Source organism: Nicotiana tomentosiformis, chromosome 4 (assembly GCF_000390325.3).
Source record: "Nicotiana tomentosiformis chromosome 4, ASM39032v3, whole genome shotgun sequence".
Lineage (NCBI taxonomy): Eukaryota > Viridiplantae > Streptophyta > Magnoliopsida > Solanales > Solanaceae > Nicotiana > Nicotiana tomentosiformis.
The window spans coordinates 120655994-120681181 of NC_090815.1; the positions used below are offsets into that span (position 1 = coordinate 120655994).

Consider the following 25188-nt stretch of genomic DNA (forward strand, 5'->3'; position numbering starts at 1 on the left):
CACAAAGCAATACATCGTTATTTCTAGTTTTTTATTATTTTGTCATTCTGTCCCGGCATCGATAAAAGTATTTCTCACTCGAGGGTGACTAACCTTCAAGGCTAAGATTGTTCAACTCGTGTGGTTTGCATTTACTTTTTTATCGCTTATTTCAATTTTAATCTAATTTCCCATTTTGTATCAAGTTAGATCACGTATCCTTAAAATCACGTACAAATTCAATTGTTATCCGATTTTGAGGATAAATAAGAAGAACTTTCTTCCAAATAATATTACAAGGATGTTTGGTTCTCAAACAAAACAAAACACGACAACACAAAAGCAGCTAGCAACAACAAAACAAGATCCAGATCAAGAGGCAAAATATATAGATGCCTAAGAAAAAAAATTAGAAGCCTATGAGATCCTAAAACCCCATTTGGAAGCATATTGGACGAACTCACTAATCTCATCTTCGTTAATATATCCATCTCCATTTTTATCTGCAAAATGAAGGGCTTTTCCAGCTTTCCAACGGCAAAAATGCAAACCCATCTATTTAAAAGCTAACCTGAGTTCTTGCTTGCTAAGTTTCCCATCTCCATTCTTATCATATTTCTTGAGCATACCCTTCACTTGCTCTTCACTCAGTGTAAGGCCTACACCTGTACGCTAATCCAAAGATAAAAACTCTAACCTTACAGTACCCCTCTCACAAATAGTTGTAAATTGTAAAGCATATAAAAGAATATGAAAGCATCTACCAAAGTAAATAGCGTGGATTGAAAAAAAAAACTCCTTACATGTGAATATATGTAGATTGAATTGCTCGTTAGACCATATTAGAATCGACATAAAAATATAGAGGTCTCCGCGGTCGCTAAATCAATTTATCTATTTATTTATTGATAAGATTGAGTTGCTTCATCAATTTTTCTATAAGACGCATGCACAACTTTTGTCAAAGTAAATTATTTTTCCTGTGAACATAGATGCTACAGCAAAATTGAACTTTGAATTCAGAAGAAAAAAAACAATAAAATCAATTAAAGAAAGTATTAATAACTTCTTGTCAACATACTGAATTTTCTTATCCTATCAACATAGAGTCTTTAGCAAAATCAAACTATTGAATTAAAGCTAAAAGCTTAAAGACTGTATATGGATCTTACCTCGCAATGAGCAAAACATACTTTAACCAAACATGATCTTTTCTTATGGCTACTAATATGGAGCACATGCCACATATTACCATGAGGAATATCAGATGGCTACTAATATGGAGTACTGGATTCTTACTAATATTATTCATGATCAAATAATGAAAGTTAGGAATTTGCTTCCTATAATAATTAGTAGTATACTTTAAGTTTAAGATACATACACCTAAAGTATGTACGTTTTTGTCCTATGTGCAAGACCTTCCTCTAAATATGAAAATAATCCATTAGCTTAATTAATTTTGTTCAACTATGTTTCCTAGGTTTTTCGCCAACTCATTCATGATTCATATTCCTTTTACAATTTACTTTAGAAACCTAATATTAGTTCTAGAAAAAATGTTTAACAATTTACTTTAGAAACCTAATATTAGTTCTAGAAAAAATGTTTACCTTACTACAACAACAACAACCCAGTATAATCCCACTAGTGGGGTCTGGGGAGGATAGTGTGTACGCAGACCTTACCCCTACCCTGAGGTAGAGAGGCAGTTTCCAATAGACCATCGGCATCCTTCCCTCCAAGAACTCCCCACCATGCTCTTGGGGTGACTTGAACTCACAACCTCTTGGTTGGAAGTGGAGGTTGCTTACCATCAGAGCAACCCCTCTTGTCTACCTTACTATTTTCTCTATTCGAAGGAATACCACATATGAAACGACCGTAAATACTTATTGTAATCAACACGTTTCTTTTACTAGTCTCCGTTGCAAACGTTAAATAGAAATCTTAGTTGAACTCAAATTCTAGATATTAGGCAAAAGTTTGGTTATATATTACAATTTTATCGAATACGAAATAAATATTTGAAGGCTATTTTGGTCAATCAACATTATATTCATGCTTTTATAATAACTAATAATTTCTATGTACGTGCGTTGCAGACATATCTCTCGTTAATTGTTAAAAGATAAAATAAAAAAATATTTTCTTTCTCCAACTTTATATTAAGAATCAAAAAATTTATTCCATTTTAAACAATATACATTTTTCACGTCATGTGTCACCAATATTTCAACTAAGACGACAATCGAAAGATAACGTCAATGTCAAGCGATATTTTAGAAAGACAACGTTACATTATCTTTTCCATTGCCAGGTTATTCTTCTACGTCAAATTTTTATTTCGTGGTATTTTCTCTGCCTTTCTAGAGAAAACAGATGTATATTCGTAAACATATATATATTGCGCAGTTGCGTGTTTGTGTTTCTCTCGACTTTATACATATACTTTTAGAGTGAATATAAGTATTGTAATGGGTAAAATACGTTACGGTACGTGGCCATCAAAAAACGGGACACGTGAAATCAAAACCGGGAGACAGAAAATCGGGCACAACTACCTCGTGTATCACCAAAAAATGCAAGTTCATAAAGGCATTAAGCATGCTGTGCCGAGTGGCATTTAATGAAGAATATTCCACAACATTAAAGAGTAACGGCTCATTAAAGAAAGTTAGGCATTTATGTTTACCGTTAGGTTTCAATTATCGCACTTCAATAATTGTCATTAGTGGTAGGCCCGACCATTATCCCCACTGAGCTATAAATAATAGGCTCAACGATCATTGTAAACACGATTTTTCTGGATTACATTTACTATATTCTTCATAGCATTTTGATACCTTTTTTCTCTCTCTCGCTTGTTGATCTTATCAGGATTGTGCCCGGAAACCCTATTCTCGGGCTCTCCAAATCTATCGTTTTATCTACATTTGAGCTAAGTATTTTGCATCCAAATTGATTAATTCATTATCCTTTAAGATCAAATTGATTCATCTGTCTAGAAATTACGAACAAATTTAACTGTACCGTTTTCCGGGGAAAACAGTTTGGTTAAGTTGTGGTTAAGTTGTGTGGTTAAGTTGATCCTTACCTCTTCCACTCACAAGCTTTGATTTCTTGTCTTAGCAAAATCACAAAGAATAGCAATCAATACCATTAATAACACTCGCAATCCTGAGGTTCAAGGGGAATACCCCCATTTTGAGGACTCAATTAACGACACTCATAATGATGGAGAAGTTACCACGCCGGTGTATGACGGGAGGTACCCCAGACAAGTACGAGAGGCGACTCCAGATGAGGCTGACCAGGGGCATGTAGCAGACGCTGTAAGGATCCTTCAAGAGCAACAGACAATAATTCTAGACCACCTTACGCGGCAGGATCAGGTTATGACGGAGTTAAAACAGGCGCTATCATGCGCTTCAAATAATGCAAACAGATGAGATCCAGTTCCTCCCATTGTTCCTATCAACCAAACAATGCCGAGAATAAAAAACAACACTCCTAGGGGAGAAGTTGGTGCCGACGGGGCTGGGAGGAGTAGATCTGACCTCAACAGCGATAACGACCAGTTCAAAGAGGAACTCTTGCGATTCATGAAGGAAGTAAACGCCCGCATGGACCAAATCCCGGGAACACCTCCAATATTGAAAGTCCCGAGCTCGAATAAGTACATCCAATTACCGTACGATCCGAAAGCGGCCACGGAATTAATCCCAAAGCGATTCAGAATGCCTGAAGTACCAAAATACGATGAGACCTCAGATCCACAGGAGCACATCACCACCTACACAACGACAGTGAAAGGAAATGATCTGGCTCCTCACGAAATCGAGTCCATGTTATTGAAGAAATTTAGTGAGACTCTCACGAGGGTATCTTTGACATGGTACTCATTATTGCCCGAGAATTCCATAGAATCCTTCGAAATACTCACAGATTCGTTCATGAAGGCCCATGCCGGTGCCAGGAAGGTACAAGCCCGAAAGGCCAACATATTCAGAATCGCGCATGGAGAATTTGAGTTATTACGAAGATTCGTTAACCTGTTCCAGAAGGAAAGGATGTTGTTACCGGCCGTCCTAAATGAATGGGCAGCTGAAGCATTCACTAAGGGTTTAAACCCGAGGAGTTCAGATGCTTCCCGGAAGCTGAAGGAAAGAATCCTCGAGTTTCAAGAAATGACTTGGGCGGATGTCCACAACCGGTACGCATCGAAAATAAGGATCGAAGACGATCAGGTCGGCTTTGCGTCATCGATCAAAGGACATGAGAAGAACAGGGAAAAAATGAAAGATCGTATTGACTTGGATAGGCAGACCTCAAGGTATTGATTTCTGCCCTACGAGAAGACGGAAGGTCATGACAAGAGCTTCCGGACATCGGACAAGATCATCGTTGATAGGAGGACTGATCATGGGCGGAACAACAAATCGCTGTAGGATAGAGAAATCTCGGGACTATGAGGTTCTTATAATCTAGAGCTTTCAGAGTATAACTTCAACGTCAGCATGGTGGAGTTAGTGCCGGCCATGATTGATAGTTAAGAGGCACGATTCTCGAGACCTATGAGATCTGATCACAGTCAAAGTGACCCAAATTTATGGTGTGAATACCATGGCACTAATGGCTATCAGACTAGGTACTGTCGGCACCTCCGAGAAGAAGTGGCAACGCTGTTAAAGAATGGTCACCTCAGAGAATTATTGAACGACCAAGACAAAAACAACTATTGTCGGGATATGGGTGATGCAAAAAATTCAAAACCAGGAGAGGAACCCCCACGCCAAACGATCAAACGATCAAATTTTTGAATGGGATCACCTTCTCGTCCGCAAAGAAGACAAAAATTTCAACAACCCATAGCAAGAGGCTCCAAGAAGATGATATCACGTTCACGGATGAAGATACGGACGGACTACTACTGCCGCACAATGATGCACTGGTAATCTCTTTAAATGTGTTAAATTTTAAAATTAAACATGTTTTAGTCGAACCAGGAAGTTCCACTAATATCATACAATGGAGAGTTCTGGATCAAGCTAAACTCACCGAGAGCATCATCCCGGCGACAAAGCTCCTTGCTGGATTCAACCTCACAAACGTGACAATCCGAGGGGAAAGTTTACTGCTCATAGATGCCGAGGGCGTAACAAAGATGACTCTCTCAAAAGTAGTAGATAAAGACATGGGCTATAATATCATATTGGAAGGATGTGGCTACACGAGATGAAAGTTGTGCCTTCGACGTACCACCAATTACTGAAATTTCTCACACCCGAGGGGATCAAACAGATGAGAGGTGATCAACCGGCCGCAAGAAATATGAACGCGATATCGACCTCCCATAGAAAAGGAAAGGAACCTGAGGCATAGCAGTTATCGGAACTGGCTTTCGCCCTCGAACCAGAGGAAGTTTCCCTAGGGACAGGAGAGTCGGAACAATATCAGGTCCCAAGGTACTTCCAAATACATGAATAAACGGATGCAACAAAATCCACGACAGAAGAACTAAAGTAGGTTTCACTGTTTGAACAATTCCCAGAAAGGAAATTCCATTTGGGAACAAGACTACACCCACAGCTCAGGTCAGATTTTAATGAATTCCTTAAAATTAACGATGATTGTTGCATGGTCGCATGAGGATATGACAGGAATTCCAACAGAGATAGTTGTGCACAAGTTAATCTTAGACCCGAGCATACCTCCAGTAAGGCAAAAGAAGAGCCCTATTGTAGAAGCAAGGAATAAATTCGTCAGAGAAGATGTAACCCATCTACTTAAGATTGGTTCAATCCGAGAGGTAAGATATCCAGACTGGCTATCTAATGAGGTAGTAGTTCCTAACAAGAACAATAAATTTCGCATGTGCGTAGATTATAAAGATATTAATATGGCATGCCCGAAGGACTCGTTCCCATTGCAAAATATCTATCAAATGATCGACGCTACGGCCGAGCATGAGTTAATTAGTTTCCTCGATGCCTATTCCGGGTACAATCAGATCAAAATAAACCCGGAAGACCTGGAAAAGGCTTCTTTTATAACAAAGTTTGGTACGTATTGTTACAACGTAATGCCCTTCGGATTAAAAAACACCGGAGCCACTTACCAATGGCTAGTAAATTAGATGTTCAAAAACAAAATAGGAAAAACTATGGAAATATATATATCGACAATATGCTTGTTAAGTATCTGCATGCAGGTAACCACATGAGGCATCTGCAAGAAATGTTTTACACATTGAGGGAGCACAATATGAAGCTTAACCCCGAAAAGTGTGCGTTCGGGGTTGGATCAGGTAAATTCTTAGGGTTCCTGGTGTCACAAAGAGGAATTGAGGTAAATCCCAACAAAATCGAGGCCATAGAGGACATCCCAGATCAACTATTCAACGTATAGGAAGTACAGAGACTCACAAGAATATTAGTGGCTTTAAGAAGGTTCATTTCCGATCATCGAAAAAGTGTCATCACTTCTTCGCACTGCTGAAAAAGAAAAACAACTTCGAGTGGACGCTAGTCTACCTGGCGGCCTCAGAAGTTGCGGTAAGCACAGTTTTGGTTCGGGAGGAAAAAGGTACGCAATTCCCCACATATTATATTAGAAAAATTTTAACGGGAGCAGAAACCCGCTACCCACATCTGGAAAAGTTGGCCTTAGCTCTCGTGATAGCCGCCCGGAAGCTGAGGCCCTTCTTTCAATGCCACCCGATAACGGTGGTGACTGCTTTTTCTTTGAGGAATATACTCCATAAACCCGAGCTCTCAGGTAGATTGGCCAAATGGGCTATTGAAATGAGCGAGTTCGACATAGAATATAAAACGAGGACAATGATTAAATCACACGTCCTGGCTGACTTCGTGGCCGATTTCAGCCTGGGACTATTACCTCTGGCTACCAAAGAGGCAATAATGGTGTATGAACCGACATCGGGAGTTGGGACCTTATTCATGGATGGAGCTTCAAACGTGAAAGGGTCCGGGCTCGGAATAGTCTTGATCACGCCTTCTGGGGAAACCTTAAGGTAAACCATCATAACGATCCCTCTAACTAACATTGAGGCAGAGTATGAATCTTTGATTGCAGGGCTCGAATTGGCCAGGGGACTTGAATCCGAAGCCATCAAAGTGAAATGTGATTCACAGTTGATGGTAAATCAGATCTACAAAATCTTTTACACCAAAGATGTGCGTATGCAACAATACGTAGTAAAGGTTCAAGCTTTACTGACAAGATTTCGGGAGTGGTCAATAACCCACATCACGGGGGAAGAAAACGCGGAAGCGGATGTATTAGTAAATCTGGGCTCATCAACAAAAATTCAAGGACCGGAATCAGGTACTCTTGTACAACTGATGAACTAAGCCTTGGACACAAATGGTTATAACTAGGTAAATTCGACTAGTCTGGTCTGGGACTGGAAAAATAAAATAATCGATTATCTCGAGCATGGAAAGTCGCCCGAGGACCCCAAAGCATCAAGAGCATTGCGTGCCAAAGTTGCGCGGTATAGCTTCGGGAAAGGCCAGTTATACAAAAAATCCTTTCAAGGCCCGTTGGCCCGGTGCTTAGGAGTATGAGAAGCCAACTACTTCATGAGAGAATTGCATGAAGGAATATGCGGCAACCACTCGGGCGCAGATTCTATGGTACTGAAGTTAGACCGAGTAGGATATTACTGGCCCCGTATGAACAAGATGCCAAAACTTTGTACGAAAATGTGATAAGTTCCAACGCCACGCACCACTAGTACATCAACCGGTGGAAACCCTGCATTCAGTTCTGTCCCCGCGGCCGTTCATGAAATGGGGGATGGACATCATTGGACCACTGGATCCCAGAATAGTAAGGTTCCTTTTAATTTTGAATGAATATTTTTCCAAATAGGTGGAAGCAGGTCCTTATTGAAAGATCGGAGAACACGAAATGGTCGACTTCCTGTGGGAAAATATAATTTGCAGGTTCGGAATCCCGAAAGAGATCGCATGCGACAACGTACCACAGTTTATCGGCTCAAATGTTATAAAATTCCTTGAAGATTTGAAGATAAAAAGTATTACCTCTTCACCTTACCATCCGATCAGAAACGGACAAGCGGAGTCAACAAACAAAACAATGGTGCAAAACCTAAAGAAAAGTTTAGAAGCAGCAAAAGGCCGGTAGCTCGAAGGGTTACTGGGAGTGCTATGGGCCTACCGAACAACGGCCAAGTCAACCACAAGAGAAACCCCCTTTCCCTTGTGTACGGCGCATAAGCTTTAATACCGGTGGAAGTATGGGAGCCAACCTTTAGGTATGTCTAGGCAGATGAAGAATCGAACAACGAGTCAATGCTAATCAACTTGGAACTACTCGAGGAATGCAAGGAATTAGCTCATGTAAGATTGGCAGCCCAAAAGCAGAGAATAGAGCGATAATATAATCAAAGAACTAACCTCTGTTATTTCAAAGTGGGAGACCTAGTCTTGAGGAAGATGACTCAAAACACTCGGGAACTCAACACATGCAAGTTAGGCCCTACATGGGAAGTCCCTTATCGGGTTTCAGCTATCACTGGTAAAGGGTCATACGAGTTGGAAAACCTCAACGGAGGCAAGCTTCCCAACAACTAGAACGTAACTCATCTCAAAAAATATTACTGCTGACAAACAACAGTCAAACGGAAAGTACGTGTTGCACCCTTCATTCTGCTTTTATCCCAATAGGGTTTTTCTGGCAATGTTTTTAACGAGGCAGCAACGACAATCATACTACAAAACTAGCAGTCATAAGACCTTTGATAACAAGGCAAACAAGTAAGTCTCCACTCGGGGATGGTCAGATAATCTTTGATTCAATTACAGATTCCCTCTGGGAAGTTAAGTTTTCTACCGAATAGAGGTTACCCAACCGTTCATGAGTACAAACCACTAGATGATTGTTAGGTGTTCTTTCACTCGACAACATGAATTCCTAAGGGAAAGAAAAATATGTTACCGAGCGAAGGGATACGTAGCAATTCATTGGTGGAACCTTCGAAGATACATGACTTCTAGTGTTCCAATTTGCATTCTTCATATTAGAACACTGGGGGGATAATGATATGATTACAAGGCAACATTAAATGCCACGTCAAACGGGAACGAAAATCCGACAAGGCAACACTAAATGCCACGTCAACTGGGAACAAAAATCCGGCAAGGCAAAACTGAATGCCACGCATCATCAGGACTGGGGACTGTGCAGCCAGCCACATAGAAACAAGTTGTACAAGATAGCCACAAGTCATGGAAACTTCTTTTCTACATAGCAAAATTCCTATGTAAACTATGAAAACAGGAGGAATGAAATAAAATCCTTTTGCTTTTATCTTGTTTCTCGTCTGAACGATGAGGTAATTTCGTCATTTGAAAGTTAAACAAGTACTTCAAATGTTAGTGCCGTAATGAACAGGAGACGTCCTCTTCCAGAGTACCGTAAATATAAGAGGGAACTCTCTTATAAAATCCCCTCCCATTAAAGGGTTGGTTCCGGAGGAATAAATGCCCGAAACCAAAAATACTATCGGGGAAAAATACACCCAAAGCCGCATATAAAAAAGATGTAAAAACCAAACTTGGACAAATACTTAGTGAAACCCTCAAGTAAAAGAGATAATTCTCGGAGACAGAAGCATACAGGAAAATATGCATAGATATTCAAGAAACAATAAGACTCAATCAAACATTTGAGCAAAAATATGTCTTCATTTACAGGAATGTGCCAAAGGAAATAAAAAACAGTGAAAGAAAAAGCTAAGCTACAGCATCACCGGAACCAGGAGGAAGAGAAGTATCCATATTCACGGGAGCAATGGACGTTTCAACCGATGGCTCAACATCTTCCCCAGCTTGGTCTTCGGCATCATCGCTTTCGATTCCTCTTCAGTGTCCAAAATCTCGGAAACGGAATCAGAAGAGCCTGGAATGTCAGACCACATCGGGAGTCCATTTTTTGCAGCCAACTCAAGCTCGCGTGCCTTAGCAATTTTGGCATCAATATCAATAATGCCAGCTTTGGCTGCTTCCAAGGTTTTTCTCCTCATGATGTACATGGCGTAAGTTTTTTCAACGACGAGGGAAGCCTCTCAGCACCTGAGTTCTTCTTTGAGTTGAGTGATCTCGGCAGAAAGATTGTTCCGGGAAGACCTAGCAGATTGAAGACTAACATCGAGATCACGGACAATTGAACTATAGAGCATGTTGTACTCGATAGTTTTCTTATACTTCTCCTCCAACCGGGCATACCTTGCCTCAGCAGAAATCAGCTCTTCGGCCTTAGAATTCAAGGTTGCTTATAAGTTAGTTACCCTTTCAGTAGCAACAGTGTCTCGGTCATTGGCAGCAAGAATGGCATCCTGAACCTCAGCCTATTTAGCTTTGGCTTCATCAAACCTAATCCTCAGCGGCCCGATTTCCTGGCTAAGGATTTTACTTCCTACTCACTTTGCTGCAAGCGGGCTTCCAAAACAACGGCCTCAGTGGCCCTAGTTTCCAATTGCCAGAGGCGAAGAACAGTCCGATCTCGTTCCGCCAAAAACAGATCCCGTTCAGAAGAAAGTTCCTCCTTCTCATGGATTAACCTCTGTAGGCCCCCGAAAGCAAGAAAATTAGCCTGCAAGATAAGAAGAGGTAAAATTTAAAATACATTCATTAAGAAGCTGAAAAATAGCAGAGAAATATAGAAACATACTGCTGCAGCATTATGCGTGGCATTGTTCAACATACACTCTCCCGCAGGTGTCTGAATCTTTTACCAATCCTTCTCTGGAGCCAAGGACTTCAAGTAATTCGCAAGCTCTGCTTGCTGGGAAAGAAGGTTACACCTGGTAGAGACCGAGAGGGTAACATTCCTCCTCCTCTGAGGATCTTCAGAAGGGGCAGCATAATTTTTCCCCAAATTCCCATGAACAGGAGACCGGGGAAGAGGAATGCCTTCAACACGGTTAGGTGCGTCAGTTGGAAATGATGTTGTTGGGGGAAACGGGGATGAAGATGAAAAAGATGTAGCAGGTGCTGGTGGCGAAGAAGGTTGTGAAAAATATGGTAAATGAGAAGAACGAGAAACAATTGCATCAAAGGCAGTACTGGTTGTCGGGTGCTCACCAACCGAGGATGGCAAGGACTCGGTACTCTGCCTCGCAGTACCGGGCACAACGATTGGGGCCCCAGAACGGGAGTTTGGCATTTTCCACCAAATCAAACTCTCCCCATAGTGCCGAGACATCATCCTCGACGGATGTGACTGCATCAAAAAGTTGAGCATCCTGCTGAGAGGATAAGGATCGTTGTCTTCTATGAAGAGAAGATCCCTCATCACTAGCTCCTTCATCACCAATCACTACAGTGTCTATGACCGGCCCGGAGGCAGGACCGGCCAACGTTGCTTCTTGGGATGATTCGGGGGCATCAACCTTTGCCCTATTATTCTTCTCCCCGCCCGTAGAGGAACGCCTTTTTTTTGTTGCTTGTTCTCTGGCCGGGGACTCCGTGAAGAAATATTTGTGCCCGTAGTAGACCCGGAGGCACCCGTTCGAGCAAGCGCCTCCTAGAGCAGCCTCGCCGTATCAGCAGGGTCAGCCAAAATATCCTCTTCGGGGATCTAGACTGAGCCCAGGGGTAGACCTAATTTGACAAACAAGTCAGGAGATTCAGTCAAATTCCACATATACAAAAACTAAAGCAAAGCAAATTATAGTTACCATGATTTTCTGCCTTCCACCTGTACTTGATGGACAGTTCTTTCCACCAGCGAATTTCGGGCGTGGTGATGTCCAAGATCTTTTGAACCCACCGGTCCAAGCCTTCTACCACCGGTGGGACCCATCGGGTCGCAATAATATACAGAAGTAGAACGATCAATTCAGGCGTAATAAAGCATTTAGGAGGGGAGAACGTACTGAAAGAGGCTTACTGGAATGGTTCCAAGCAACCGGAATGGATGAGGCCACTATTGGAATAATTCACCAGATGCAATTGCAACAAACCGTTCCATCCACCTTCGGTCATTGTCATCATCCATGATGGATATCAAAGCATGGTGAGCACGCTTGTAAAGATTTATCATCCCCCCGCGAAAGATCTTATGGGAGTACAGATTCATCATGTGAGCCAAGGTCAGCTCTTCCCTGGTTTCAAAGCACAAACGCCGAAGGCAGACAACCGTCCTCCACACATAGGGGATTACCTGTGACAAACATACCTGGTAGCGAAGACAAAATTCCGCTATCACCTGGTTTCACCTCTACCTGCTTTAATCAAAGTTAATTGCTTCATGATCCATTCTTGTTGCTTATTTGATTCATCCATGCCTTAACTGAAATTGTTATCTCTTCTATTATTATGTTATCTTTCCCCTAACTGCTTATCTTTATTTGAAGTTATAATTATCTATTCTGTAATTGTTCATCCTTAATTGAGAATATGATTATCTTTCTGCTGCTTATCCGTAACTTAATTTGTTGCATCTCTTTCCTAATTGCCCAGCCCTAAAAGAAGTTAGATACCATATATTTTGCTTGACTTGTCCTTATTTGGAATTATTCGACTTGTGTTAGCTCCCTCGTTGTCGAACTATATATTGTGGACCATTGTTACATAGTATTTCCTTTCTTGTTGTGATGTTCTTATTATGAGTAGCATTCCCCGATTGTGGATACTCCTTGTGCATTAGTTCCTACGTTTCTTTAAGTTCTGGAATCTCTCAGTTGACTTATTTGTCGTACCCTTGAATTATTTTCATTGTTGCGGTTATTGTTATTGTGATACACAAGGTTTCTGATGTGCGGTTGTTGTTATTTTGATGCATGAGGTTTCTGTCGTGCGAGTGTTATTGGGTTGCATGAGGTTTCTGCCATGCTATTGTTACTATTTATATTTGCACATGCATTGCGACAAGGCGGGATATATATATATATATATATATATATATATATATATATATATATATATATATGTGGGTTGCACATGTGGCGAGACAAGGTGGGAACATTATTATGCATGTGTGGCTAGACAAGGCGGGCATTTACTTTATTATTGCACACGTGGCGAGACAAAGTGGGCTATGTCAGGGATTGATTTGTGATGACTTGTGATGGCCTGAGGGCATTCTTGTGGTTGTTGTTTTGTGTAGTGGTACACTTACCTGTGTGAGTTTTATCTTATGGAAAGTTGCGAGAAAACATTCTACGTCCTGTCCATTTATTTTCCTATACTTACTAGCTGGCATGAATAGTGTTAGGACACTTGCACAAGCATACATGTAGTTGAGCACCCTTATCGGTTAAGAGGTTTTCTTGATATTGCTGAGTATATATGCACACCCGTGTTACTTGCCTTCTATATGAGAATGGCTCTATTTGGCACGTTAGTCGTCGGTGCGGTTATGAAGTGTAATGAGGGCACAGGATGCCCAGTGTTAGGGTTCAGGTATTGGGACCCGTGAGTAGTGAATAGTATGAGGTTCGGTACCTCGTGGAGTTTATTGACTAAAATTTGATGTACAAGTGGTTGTTTTCATCTAGCTGCTACCAGTCCTTCTTTTAATTGTGTTCATCAGATTTAGGCTGTCTTTCCGTTCATTTTTCTATGTCATTACTATGGTGTTCCGCTGAAAGTTGTTTTTTTTCCTTTCTTACTGAAATTACCGTATTATTTTCCATTTCGCATAGTCCTTATGTATATATCATACTCTGTTGTTCCTATACTTATACTTGTTCAGGTTATTTAGTCCAGTAGGTATCTTGATTGTACCTCGTCACTACTCCACTGAGGTTAGTCTTGATATTTGCTGGGTACCGCCGTGGTGTACTCATACTACACTTCTACATATTTTTATGCAGATCCAGGTATTTTGATGTCAGTTGATCATTAGCTAGTTGTGTGGATTGTTGCTGTGGAGACTCAAGGTAAACCTGCTGCTGCGTTCGCAGGCTTCAGAGTCACCTTCCTATTTTGTATTCACATTGTTTTACCTATTTCCAGACAGTTGTATTTAGAACTTTGTAGCAAACTCTGAAGAGCTCCTGACTTGTACTACCGGTTTTGGAAGTTGTAAATTTTATAGAGATAATTATTTCAAAAATAGTTAGATGTTATTTAATTATTGTTGTTATTCAGTAAATGTTAGGCTTACCTAGTCCCTAAGATTAGGTTCCATCACAATACCTAACAGAGGGAAAATATGTCGTGACAAGTTGGTATTAGAGCTGTAGGTTCATAGGTGCTATGAGTCATAAGCGAGTTTAGTAGAGTCTTGTGGATCAGTATGGAGAGGTCTGTACTTATATTTGAGAGGCTACAAAACTATTAGGACAATCTCACTTCTTTTATTCCTATCGTGTGAGCTTAATGATCTCGGAGTTTGAACTATCATCATTCTATTCTCTCACAAATGGTGAGGACGCGAGCTGCATTTATTGATGACGCTGCTCCCGGAGCAGGTGTAGCTAGAGGTAGAGGAAGAAGTCGACTAGGAGCACGTACCGCAGCTAGAGCACCTACCAGAGTAGTAGTTGAGGAGCCACCAGTAGCTCCAGTTGGGGTGTAGGTACCGGAGGCGCCTGCTGTTATCCCCGGACTTCAGGAGACTTTAGCACAAATCCTGAGCATGTTTGGTACATTGGCTCATGCGGGGTTGATTCAGGTTGCACCAGCTACTTCACAGACTGGGGGAGGAACCTAGAGACCCGCAACCTACACTCCAGAGCAGTGAGTCCACGTTGGTCAGGTTCCAGGTGTCATGGCGACTTAGCCTGTGGTTCCAGTTCAGCCTGTGGACAGGGCAGCAACATCTGAGGAAGAGCAGTTTAGACTTGCAAGTTTCAAGAAATATGACCCTCCTACTTTCAGTGGTTTGGATTCAGAGGGTACACATGGTTTTCTAAAGGAGTGCCATTGCATTCTCCAAACTATGGGTATTGTTGAGATGAGTTGGGCTGCTTTTACTACGTTCCAGCTTAAGGGAACGTCTTATCAGTGGTGGCGGGCGTATGAGTTGGGTAGTCCGGCCAATGCAGCTTCACTTACATGGGTTCAGTTTACAGAGATATTCCTGAGAGAGTTTGTACCTCAGTCCCTTCGGGATGCATGGCGCGCGGAGTTTGAGCAGCTGTGCCAGGGCACTATGTTAGTATTAGAGTATGTCGTTAGATTCAGTGATTTGGCTAGACATGCCCCTGCTTTGGTCGCTACAGTTAGGGATTAAATTCGTAGGTTCATTGAGGGGCTTATGAATGATATTCGGTTCAGCATGCCTCGGGAGTTGGAGTCGGATGTTTAATTTCAGCAGGTGGTAGGAATCGCTCGCCGGATAGAGGGTATGTGGGACCAGGAGAGAGCAGACAGGTGGGGACGGGAGATAGAGGGCAGGCGAGGTGAGGAGAGAGAGCACAGGGAGGCGATGAGGCCTCGTAGATCACAGAGATCCACTGGTCCTTATTTTGGAGGCAGGGTGCGGCATGGTAGAGGTTTTGTGGGTCAGCAAGTTCAGTTTGCACTTCAGGCTTTACACAGTGTTTCAGGTGCTCACGCATCTCAGAGTAACCGTACCACACAATTCCCATAGTCACATCAGCAGAGAGGTTGCTTTAAGTGTAGAGATACCAACCATATGGTGCGAGATTGTCCCAGACATCGGACAGATATGTCACAGTGAGGTATTCAGAGGAGTAGAGGACGCCCAAGAGGGGGAGGCCCGACCTGTTGATCTGTTTCATATAGTAGGCTTGAGGCCACTGTGCCAGATGATGCAATACAGATATGCTTTGATTTGTTACAGAGGGGCACCATTCATATTTTGTTTCGGTTCTGCATATCGGGGCGAGTTCCCCTATTGTTGTCCCACCTATGGGTGAGTTCATGACTTAGTATTTTGTTTATGTGTCTGCCCGTGTTGGGAGATTCTATGAGTGGTAGCCCGTGTGTATCATTTTTATTCATTATTGAGAGTTACGAGGGTAGAAGTAAATTCATATTGTCTATTATGGTAGGTTTGATGTGATTCCTGAGTAATTTGGTTACGATTTTTGATTTGATACTCTACTGGGGTGAGAGTTTAGTAAGTTTTGTGATTTTATTGGAAGAATTGAGTTAGTGGAATATTTCCATTGGTATGATGTGTATTCGACTTGTGATTCAGAGTTGAGGGTGAGACCCTCGCGATTTCCATATGATTTGATATGTTTGAGCCGGGATGCGTGTCACGGTAGAAGTTATATCAGGATGAAATCCTTGTGATTTGTTCATATACTTTATTTTTTCCCTGTTAAATTGATTTGTAGGATGGTACTCATATACAGTTTTGCTTGTCGGACTTGTTTGATATTTCTCTTATGTGTTTCTCTTTACATATTCAGTCATTTTTCATGTGTGCTTCTTGAGTTTTAGCTTACGGGGTGTGTGCCCGGCTGTGTTAGTTGTGACTTATTGATTCGGGTGTATAGTTAAGAGGTCTTCATATTTCGTGCATTATTGTCAGTGTTGTGGAGGTTTGAAATAGGGTTCTAACGGACATGAGGCTAATTGTCGGTGCTGGTTTTGATTACGGGCAGCTATTGTGATCCGAAATATTATGATGGGCCTATGTGTGGAGTGTCATGTTGAGTGGTCGTACCTTGTGGGTGTAGGCATGAGTTGTTGCAGCTGGTTGAGACTGATACCATGTGTGGATTTATAATCGGGTCTTTTAGAGATGAATGGAAGGTGAAAATTTGGACTCTAAGGCTTAACTGTGTTAGTAGAAAGGATAAATTACAATTGAGATGGTGTCATCGAGCTTATGTGGATTGGGGTGACGTGGGGTCACCCGCGGGTGTATATTGGATATGTGCATACAGTGATTTGAAGACGTCGAGGCTATTCTTGGCATGTTCGAGGACGAACGTTTATTTAAGAGGGGGAGGATGTAACGACCCGGCCGGTTGTTTTGACAATTTAAGTTCCGTTTGGCGGCATAAGGTCTTGAGCAGCTTCGTATTTTGTGTATTGACTTGCGTGCGTGGTTGAATTTAGTTACCAGATTATTTGGAGTCAAATCAGAAGAAGGATTCTAGTTTTGGAAGCTTAAGCGGTAAGAGTTGCCTGGAATTTGATTTTTTGTAAACGGCTTCGAAATGGGTTTTGGGTGATTGCAATAGCTTCTTATGGTAATTTTGGACTTAGGCGTGCCTCCGGATTTGGATTTGGAGGTCCGTTGGGTAATTTGGAGCATTTCGACAAATGTTAGAAAAGTTGAAGTTTTGAAGGTTGAGAGGTTTGACCAATAGGTGACTTTGGTGATATCGGGGTCGGAATGCGATTTCGAGAGTTAGAACAGCTTCGTTATGTTATTTGGAATTTGCCTGCAAATTTTGACGTTATTCCGGATTGATTTGAAAGTTCATAAGTATGATTCATGGTGCGATTCATAGTTTTGACGCTGTTTGATGTGATTTGAGACCCCGAACGAGTCCGTGTTAGGTTATAGAACTTGTTTGTGTGATTAGACGGGGTCCCATGGGCCTCAGGTGTGTTTCGGACGGGCCACGGGTCATTTCCTCCTATTTTGAACTGTTATTTTCTGTCATCTGATGTCCTTTTGCGCGATCGCGAAGTGCCTTTCGCATTCGCGTAGTGTTCTACTGACCCGCCTAATATTTCCTCTTCGCGTTTGTATTCAAGCTCTTGTGTTCGTGAAGGTCTGCGTTTTTCCTTCTTCACGTTCGCATCCTTCCTTACGCGTTCGCGTAGTAGAAACCAGGCCCTTAGCACTGGTGATCATTTAACCTTCGAGTTCGCGTAGGTTCTTGTCCCTTGTGATTCGCATTCGCGTCCATTTGCGCGAAGGTTCTTCTGGCAGCCTTCACTTTTCTTCTTCGCGAACGCGATCACCCTTCCGCATTCGCGATGCCTTAAGATCTGGGCAGAATAAATAGTACTCTATTCCGAGGGTTTGCCATTTTCACTATTTTTGGAGTCCTAGAGCTCGGTTTTGAGCGATTCTTTGTGGGGTTTTCAAGAAAATCGATTGGGTAAGTGTTCTTCACCTAGAATTTATTATTTTTCATGATTTTATATTTATTTTTATCATTTAATTTGTGTTTTGAGTTGAGGAAAATTGAGGGGACACGCGAACGCAAATTTCACCTAGAATCGATTGGGTCGATTTTTAGATTTTGATAAATATTGAGGCTTTATGATCCGAAATAGTTTCTTATAAGTTTCATTTGTACTTTGAAGTTATTTTGGATAGATTTGAGCCATCCGGAGGCCATTTCACCGAATATTTGAGAAGTTCATATTCGAGGTAAGTATTTTGCCTAACTTCGTGTGGGGGAACTACCCTTTATGATTTGAGTCTTCTATGCTAATTATAGTCTGTGTACGCGAGGTGACGAGTAGGTGCTCAGACTTATTTGTGGAAAGTTTGTCTTTTTGTGTTTGTAGGTTCTTGTATTTACTGAATATGTAGTTGTTTTTTTAATACGTTTCTAAATTACCGGTTTCACCTCTACCTCCTTTAATTAGAGTTAATTACTTCATGATCCATTCTTGTTGCTTATTTGATTCATCTGCGCCTTACCTAAAATTGTTATCTCTTCTATTGTCATGTTATCTTTACCCTAACTGCTTATTTTTATTTGAAGGTATAATTATCTTTTCTATAATTATTCATCCTTAATTGAGACTATGATTATCTTTCTGCTGCTTATCCTTAACTTATTTTGTTGTATCTTTTTCATAATTGCCCAACCTTAAATGAAGTTATATATCCTATATTATGGTTGACTTGTCCTTATTTGGAATTATTCGACTTGTGTTAGTTCCCTCGTTGTCGAATTGTATATTGTGGACCTTTGTTACATAGTATTTCCTTTCTTGTTGAGATTTTCTTATTATGACTAGCATTCCCCGATTGTGGATACTCCTTGTGCATTAGTTTCTCCGTTTCTTTAAGTTCTGGAATCTCTGAGTTGACTTATTTTCCGCACCCTTTGTCATTGTTGCGGTTATTGTTATTGTGATGCACGAGATTTCTGCCATGCGGTTGTTGTTATTGTGATGCATGAGGTTTTTGTCTTACGAGTGTTAGTGGGTTGCACGAGGTTTCTGACGTGCTATTGTTACTATTGATATTTGCACATGCGTCGTGACAAGGTGGTATATATATATGTGGGTTGCGCATGTGGCGAGACAAGGTGAGAACATTATTATACGCGTGTGTCGAGGCAAGACGGGCATTTATTTTATTATTGCACACGTGGCGAGACAAGGTGGGCTATATCAAGGATTGATTTGTGATGACTTGTGATGGCCTGGGGGCATTGTTCTTGATGATGTTTTGTGTAGTGGTACACTTACCTGTGTGAGTTTTATCTTGTAGAAAGTTGTGAGAAAAAATTCTACGTGATGTCCATTTATTTTCCTATACTTACTAGATGTCACTAGCCGTGTTAGGACACTTGCACAAGCATACACGTAGTTGAGCACTCTTATCAGTTAAAAGGTTTTCTTGATATTGCTGAGTATATATGCACACCCGTGTTACTTACCTTCTATGTGAGAATGGCTATATTTGGCACGTGAGTTGTCAGTACGGTTATGAAGTGCAATGAGGGTACATGATGCCCAGTGTTTGGGTTCAGGTATTGGGACCCGTGAGTAGTGAATAATATGAGGTTCGGTACCTCGTGGAGTTTATTGACTAAACCCTGGTGTAAAAGTGGTTGTTTTCATCTAGCTGTTACCAGCCCTTCTTTTAATTGTGTTCATTGGATTTAGGCTGTGTTTTCATTCGTTCTTCTATGTCATTACTATGGTGTTCCGCTGATAGTTGTTGTTTTCCTTTCTTACTGAAATTACCATATTATTTTCCATTTCGCGTAGTCCTTATGTAAATATCATACTCTGCTATTCCTATACTTATACTTGTTCAGGTTATTTAGTCCAGTAGGTATCTTGACTGTACCTTGTCACTACTCTACTAAGGTTAGTCTTAATACTTGCTGGGTACCGCCGTGGTATACTCATATTACACTTTTGCATATTTTTGTGCAGATCCAGATATTTCGAAGTCAGTTGATCATTAACTAGCTGTGCGGATTGTTGCTGTGGAAACTCAAGGTAAACCTGCTACTGCGTTCGCAGGCTTCGGAGTCACCTTCCTATTTTGTATTCACACTGTTTACTTTATTTCAAAAAGTTGTATTTAGAAAATTATAGCAAACTCTATTGAGCTTATGACTTGTACTACCGGTTTTTGGAATTGTAAATTCTATAGAGATTTCTGTTTAAAAAATTGTTAGATGTTATTTAATTATTGTTGTTATTCAGTAAATGTTAGGCTTAGCTAGTCCCTATGACTAGTTCCATCACGATACCCAACGGAGGAAAAATTGGGCCGTGACAAAGGAATATTAGAGAAATAATTAATATAATAATTAATTCATGATTTAAAATAACTTATGATTTCCAGATAAATGTGCAAACAATCAATTTGATGACGTATGGGCACTCGTCACCTCGCCTATACGTCGTTACACATGAAATTCACGTAACAATAATTCAAGGGTTCTATTCCCTCAAGTCAAGGTTAACCACGATACTTACCTCGCTTCGCAAAGAAATTCAAGATTCCAATAAACCTTTGCCTCGCGAATTGATGTCTGAAAGCTTCAAATCTAGTCACAAACAATTCAATATTCTCAACACGAATCGTAGGAATTAATTCCATATGCAATTACTAATTTTTCGGATTACAATACGAAATTCATTTAAAAAACTGACAGTGGGACCAACGTCTCGAATCCCGAAAAAACTCACGATATCCGAACTCCCATTCCGATACGAGTTCAACCATATAAAAATTATCGAATTCCGACATCAGATTGGCTTTCAAATCTTAAATTTTCATTCCGAATTCTGATTTTTCTTCCATTAATTCATGGATTCATGATGTAAATGAGTATGGAATCATGAAATATAACTAATTTCGGATAAAGAATACTTACCCAACTCAAACTCGTGAAACATGCCTCTGAAATAACCCAAAACCGAGGTCTAAAACTCAAAAAATGAACAAAAATGTCGGACTCCGGACATATATATTCTGTCCAGGCAAGTCGCATCTATGAGATGTGACTTGTCTCAAAAGTTTCAAGCCAACAATTGTGGTACTAGCCTTCAGTCAATCGATAATAACTTTATGTACAAATGTCCAAATAATGAATGGTTTATCTTTATGGAAACTAGAAATCAAGGGCTACAACTTTTATGTTTTGATAATATCCAGATTCCTTATATATTACGAGATATTACCTTCCAAAGTTAGCCCTGTGCATAAGAAATTTATGGCGATGCACACTGCTAGGCAAACAAAAACTGCATAGATTTCCATTACTAGCCTTCAGTCAATCAATCATTACTTTCTGTACAAATGTCCAAATGATAAATAGTTTATATTTCTGGAAACTAGAATCAAAGAGATACAACTTTCGTGTTTTGATAATTTCCAGATTCCGTATAGATTGCAAGATATAAGCTTTCCAAGTCAGCCCTGTGCATCAGAAATTTCAGACGATGCACGTTGCCAGGCAAACAAAATTTGCATTACTAGCCTTCAGTCAATCAATCGTAACTTTCTGTACAAATGTCTAAATAATGAATGCTTTATATTTATGGAAGCTAGAATCAAAGGACTACAACTTTTATGTTTTGATAATTTCCAGATTTCTTATAGATTGCAAGATATAAGCTTCCAAAGTCATCTCTGCACATCAGAAATTTCGCACACTGCTGTCAAAAACCAGCAGTTACAAATTACTTAAAACATGGTTCGTAACCACTCCAAAACTCACCCGAGCCCCTCGGGACCCTGTACGAACACACCAATAAGTTTCAAAATATATTATGGACCTACTAGAGATCTCAAATCACACATAACAATGGCGGAACTACAAATCGCGCGTCGATTCGGACTTATGAATTTATGAAATTTTTAATTCTATAACTCGCGCCGAAACATGCCAAATTAATTCTGAATGAACTCAAATTTTGCATGCAAGTCATAAATGACATAATGGATTTATTCCAATTTTTTCAGAATTAAATTCCGACCCCGATATCAATAAAGTCAACTACCGGTCAAACTTTCCAAAAATTTTCTATTTTCCAACTTTTGCCAAAATGCGCAGAATTGTCCTATGGACTTCCAAATCCAAATCTGAGCGTACGCCGAAGTCCAAAATCACCATACAAAGCTATTGGAATCATCAAAATTCAATTCCGGGGTCGTTTGCTCAAAAATCAAATCTCCAGTCAAACTTTATAAATTCAAGCTTTATAAAATCAAACCTTTTATTTTTTATTTTTCAAAAATAACGGAAAATGTGCCTACGTACCTCAGAATAACTTCAAATTTTATACTTAAGTTATAAATATTGTTACGAAGCTGATCAAACTCTCGGAATGTAAATCGGGACCCGGTATCAACAAAAACCCAATTATGACAAAATTTAGGAATTCTTAAACTTTTAAATTTCTAGTTTAAGTTAAATATCGATAATTTGAGATAGGGACCTTCGAATTCGATTGAGGGTATACGTCCAAGTCCCAAATCACGATACGGATATACAGGAACTGTCAAAATATTGATCCGGGTCTGTTGTCTCAAAACGTTGACCGAAGTCAACTCATTTGAGTTTTAAAGCTTTATTTCACATGTTAATCAATTTTTGATATAAAAACTTTTTGGAAAAATTTACGGACTGCGCATGCAAGTTGAGGAATGCTGAATAGTGCTTTTCGAGGTCTCAGAACACATAAATGAATATTTAAATTAAATATGACATATTGGGTCATTACACAAGACAAGTTGCACAATGTCACGTACTTAGTATTTAACTAAGTATACGTGCGGCACTTGACAACTCGCTCACTATCTTGCACAACTTTCTCACATTCTTGCTATGCCAAATCAGCCTTACTACACTCAAGATCACTAAGGGAATGGTAGAAAGAACACAAAGAGAATTGTGACTTGTGGAACAATTATTATTTACACACTAGCCCCTAGGTGATTTGTATAAATATGTGGCATTCATTTGTAATATAACAAGCAAAACAATCAAGTTCTCTCTAATATAAGAACGTGATATTGTGTTCTCTTGTGTTCTAACATCCCCTTAGCGATCTTTAATGCAGTAAGGCTGACTTGGCATAGCAAGAACGTGAGAAAATTGTGCAAAATCGTGAGCAAGTTGTCAAGTACCGCACGTGCACTTAGTTGAAGACTAAGGACGTGAAACGTGGTATAAGAGCAAAGGTTGCAACTAAGGGAATGGTGAAGGACAGAGAAATTAACGCTGTCAACACCCAAGCCAATGTCATCCAGGATGTTGCTGGCGAGAAGAACTGTAACAAAAAGAGGAATGCTACCAACAAGAGCCAGGAGGTGTCGCCCGAGATTGTACCAAACGAGGGGCTTACATTCCAAGAATAATCTCCCACTAAGGCGAGCGAGGATGAAGTGAAGGTCCTGCCAGAAGACGTCTCACTCGATAAAGAGTGGGTGATAAAGGTGAATGTGGGGATGGATGCCGTGAAGATCTTTTGCCAACAGTTGGGGAAGGTGGAAGGCACCCTTAGCGTTCTTGAGAGACACACTCTTGAGGAGATTGAGAGTATCCGAAAGGACTTGGAGGGATGTACACATACTGAGATGGAGCTAAGGCAAACCATCGCTGCCTTGGAATACAGACTCATGGAGGCCTTGAGTACTATTGAGCTATGAAGGAAAAGATAGAACTACTCGAGGAACATGTCAATACTGGTGTATTCGAGGCAGATAGTAATGTTATTATGATGAGGGAGGCCAAGATCGAGGCTCCCGAACCGCCGGTGTTCAAAGGTGTTCATGATGCACAAGAAGTGGAGAAATTCCTTTATCACTTGGAGAACTACATAAAGAACGGCAAACTGAAAGACGACAAGGCCAAGATCAACATTGTTGTGTTATACATCTCAGAGATTGCCGTATTGTGGTGGCGTCGAAAGTGTTTTGACATGGAGAACAGTTTGTGACATGGGAACAGTTTAAGAAGGAGGTGAAGAAGCAATTCTACCTAGTGAATGTGGTGTATGAGGCTAGACGGAAGCTAAGGGAGCTCCGACAGACAGCCACAATTTGGGAGTATGTGCGCGAGTTCACTACCTTAAAGCTGCAAATCACGTCATTATCCAAGGAACATTCACTCTTCTACTTCATGGATGGGTGGCAAAATTGGGAAAGCAGGAGTTAAGAAGACATCAAGTAGCCAACTTGGATGAAGCCATAGCGGTAGTCGAGTCGCTCGTTGACTTCAAGATGGATCCTGTCAAGTCCAAAGAAGGCAACGCCGAGAGAGGTGGGGGAGATCATAACAAGGACAACGGAAAAAGGATAGCCGAGGTATACAAGGGCAATGGCAAGGGTCCATCCCATAACAAGCAAGGGTCCAAGAGAAACAGCAAGGGAGGGTGCTACTTCTGTAAATGATCACATCGCGCAAGTGAATGCCCGGAGTTAGGGAAGCTTGCAGCAATGATAGGGAACTTTGCTCAGGCACACAAGGGTGACACAAGAGCAACCTTCTATACACGCAGAAGAGTTAGCAAAGGTACAAACAGCCCGATCTAGCCAGTGAGCACCTGCATTGGGGGATGCGCTTGGAATCTAAGCCGAAAGTAAAGGATTCCAAAGCCTATCTTCACGCCATGCAAATAGAGCATGGTGGTAGCAAGAAAACTTGGGCGGACATAGTTGAAGAGGATGGCAAGTTACAAAGTGATGACATACTAGTTATGTAGAAATTTCTAGAGGGTGTACTTATTTATAAATATAGAAGGACTCGTGGAATAATTATTATTTACACACTAGCCCCTAGGTGATTAGTATAAATAAGGTGCATTCATTTGTTACTTAACAAGCAAAATAATCAAGTTCTCTATAATACAAAAGCTTCCTTTGGCAATTCTCTTGTGTTCTAACATTCCATTTGGGATCTTTAATCTAGTAAGGCTGACTTGGCATAGCAAGAACGTGAGCAAGTTGTCAAGTGTCGTATGTGCGCTTAGTTGAAGACTAAGGACGTGACAACAAGATATAAAAATAAACACAAAGAAAATCACAATATCACATGAAAATCACCAGTACAATAACCCCACA

At 40.7% G+C, this 25188-nt stretch overlaps 1 long non-coding RNA gene across 1 annotated transcript; it reads right to left on the reverse strand.

Annotated features, from left to right (window-relative positions):
- Window positions 1-233: 233 nt before the first annotated feature.
- LOC117273448 (uncharacterized) lies at window positions 234-1277 on the reverse strand. Its single transcript, XR_004503448.2, has 2 exons — window positions 1152-1277; window positions 234-644 (listed from the first exon to the last, which is right to left on the reverse strand). It is a non-coding gene; the product is annotated as an uncharacterized lncRNA (long non-coding RNA).
- Between the last annotated feature and the right edge of the window lie 23911 nt (window positions 1278-25188).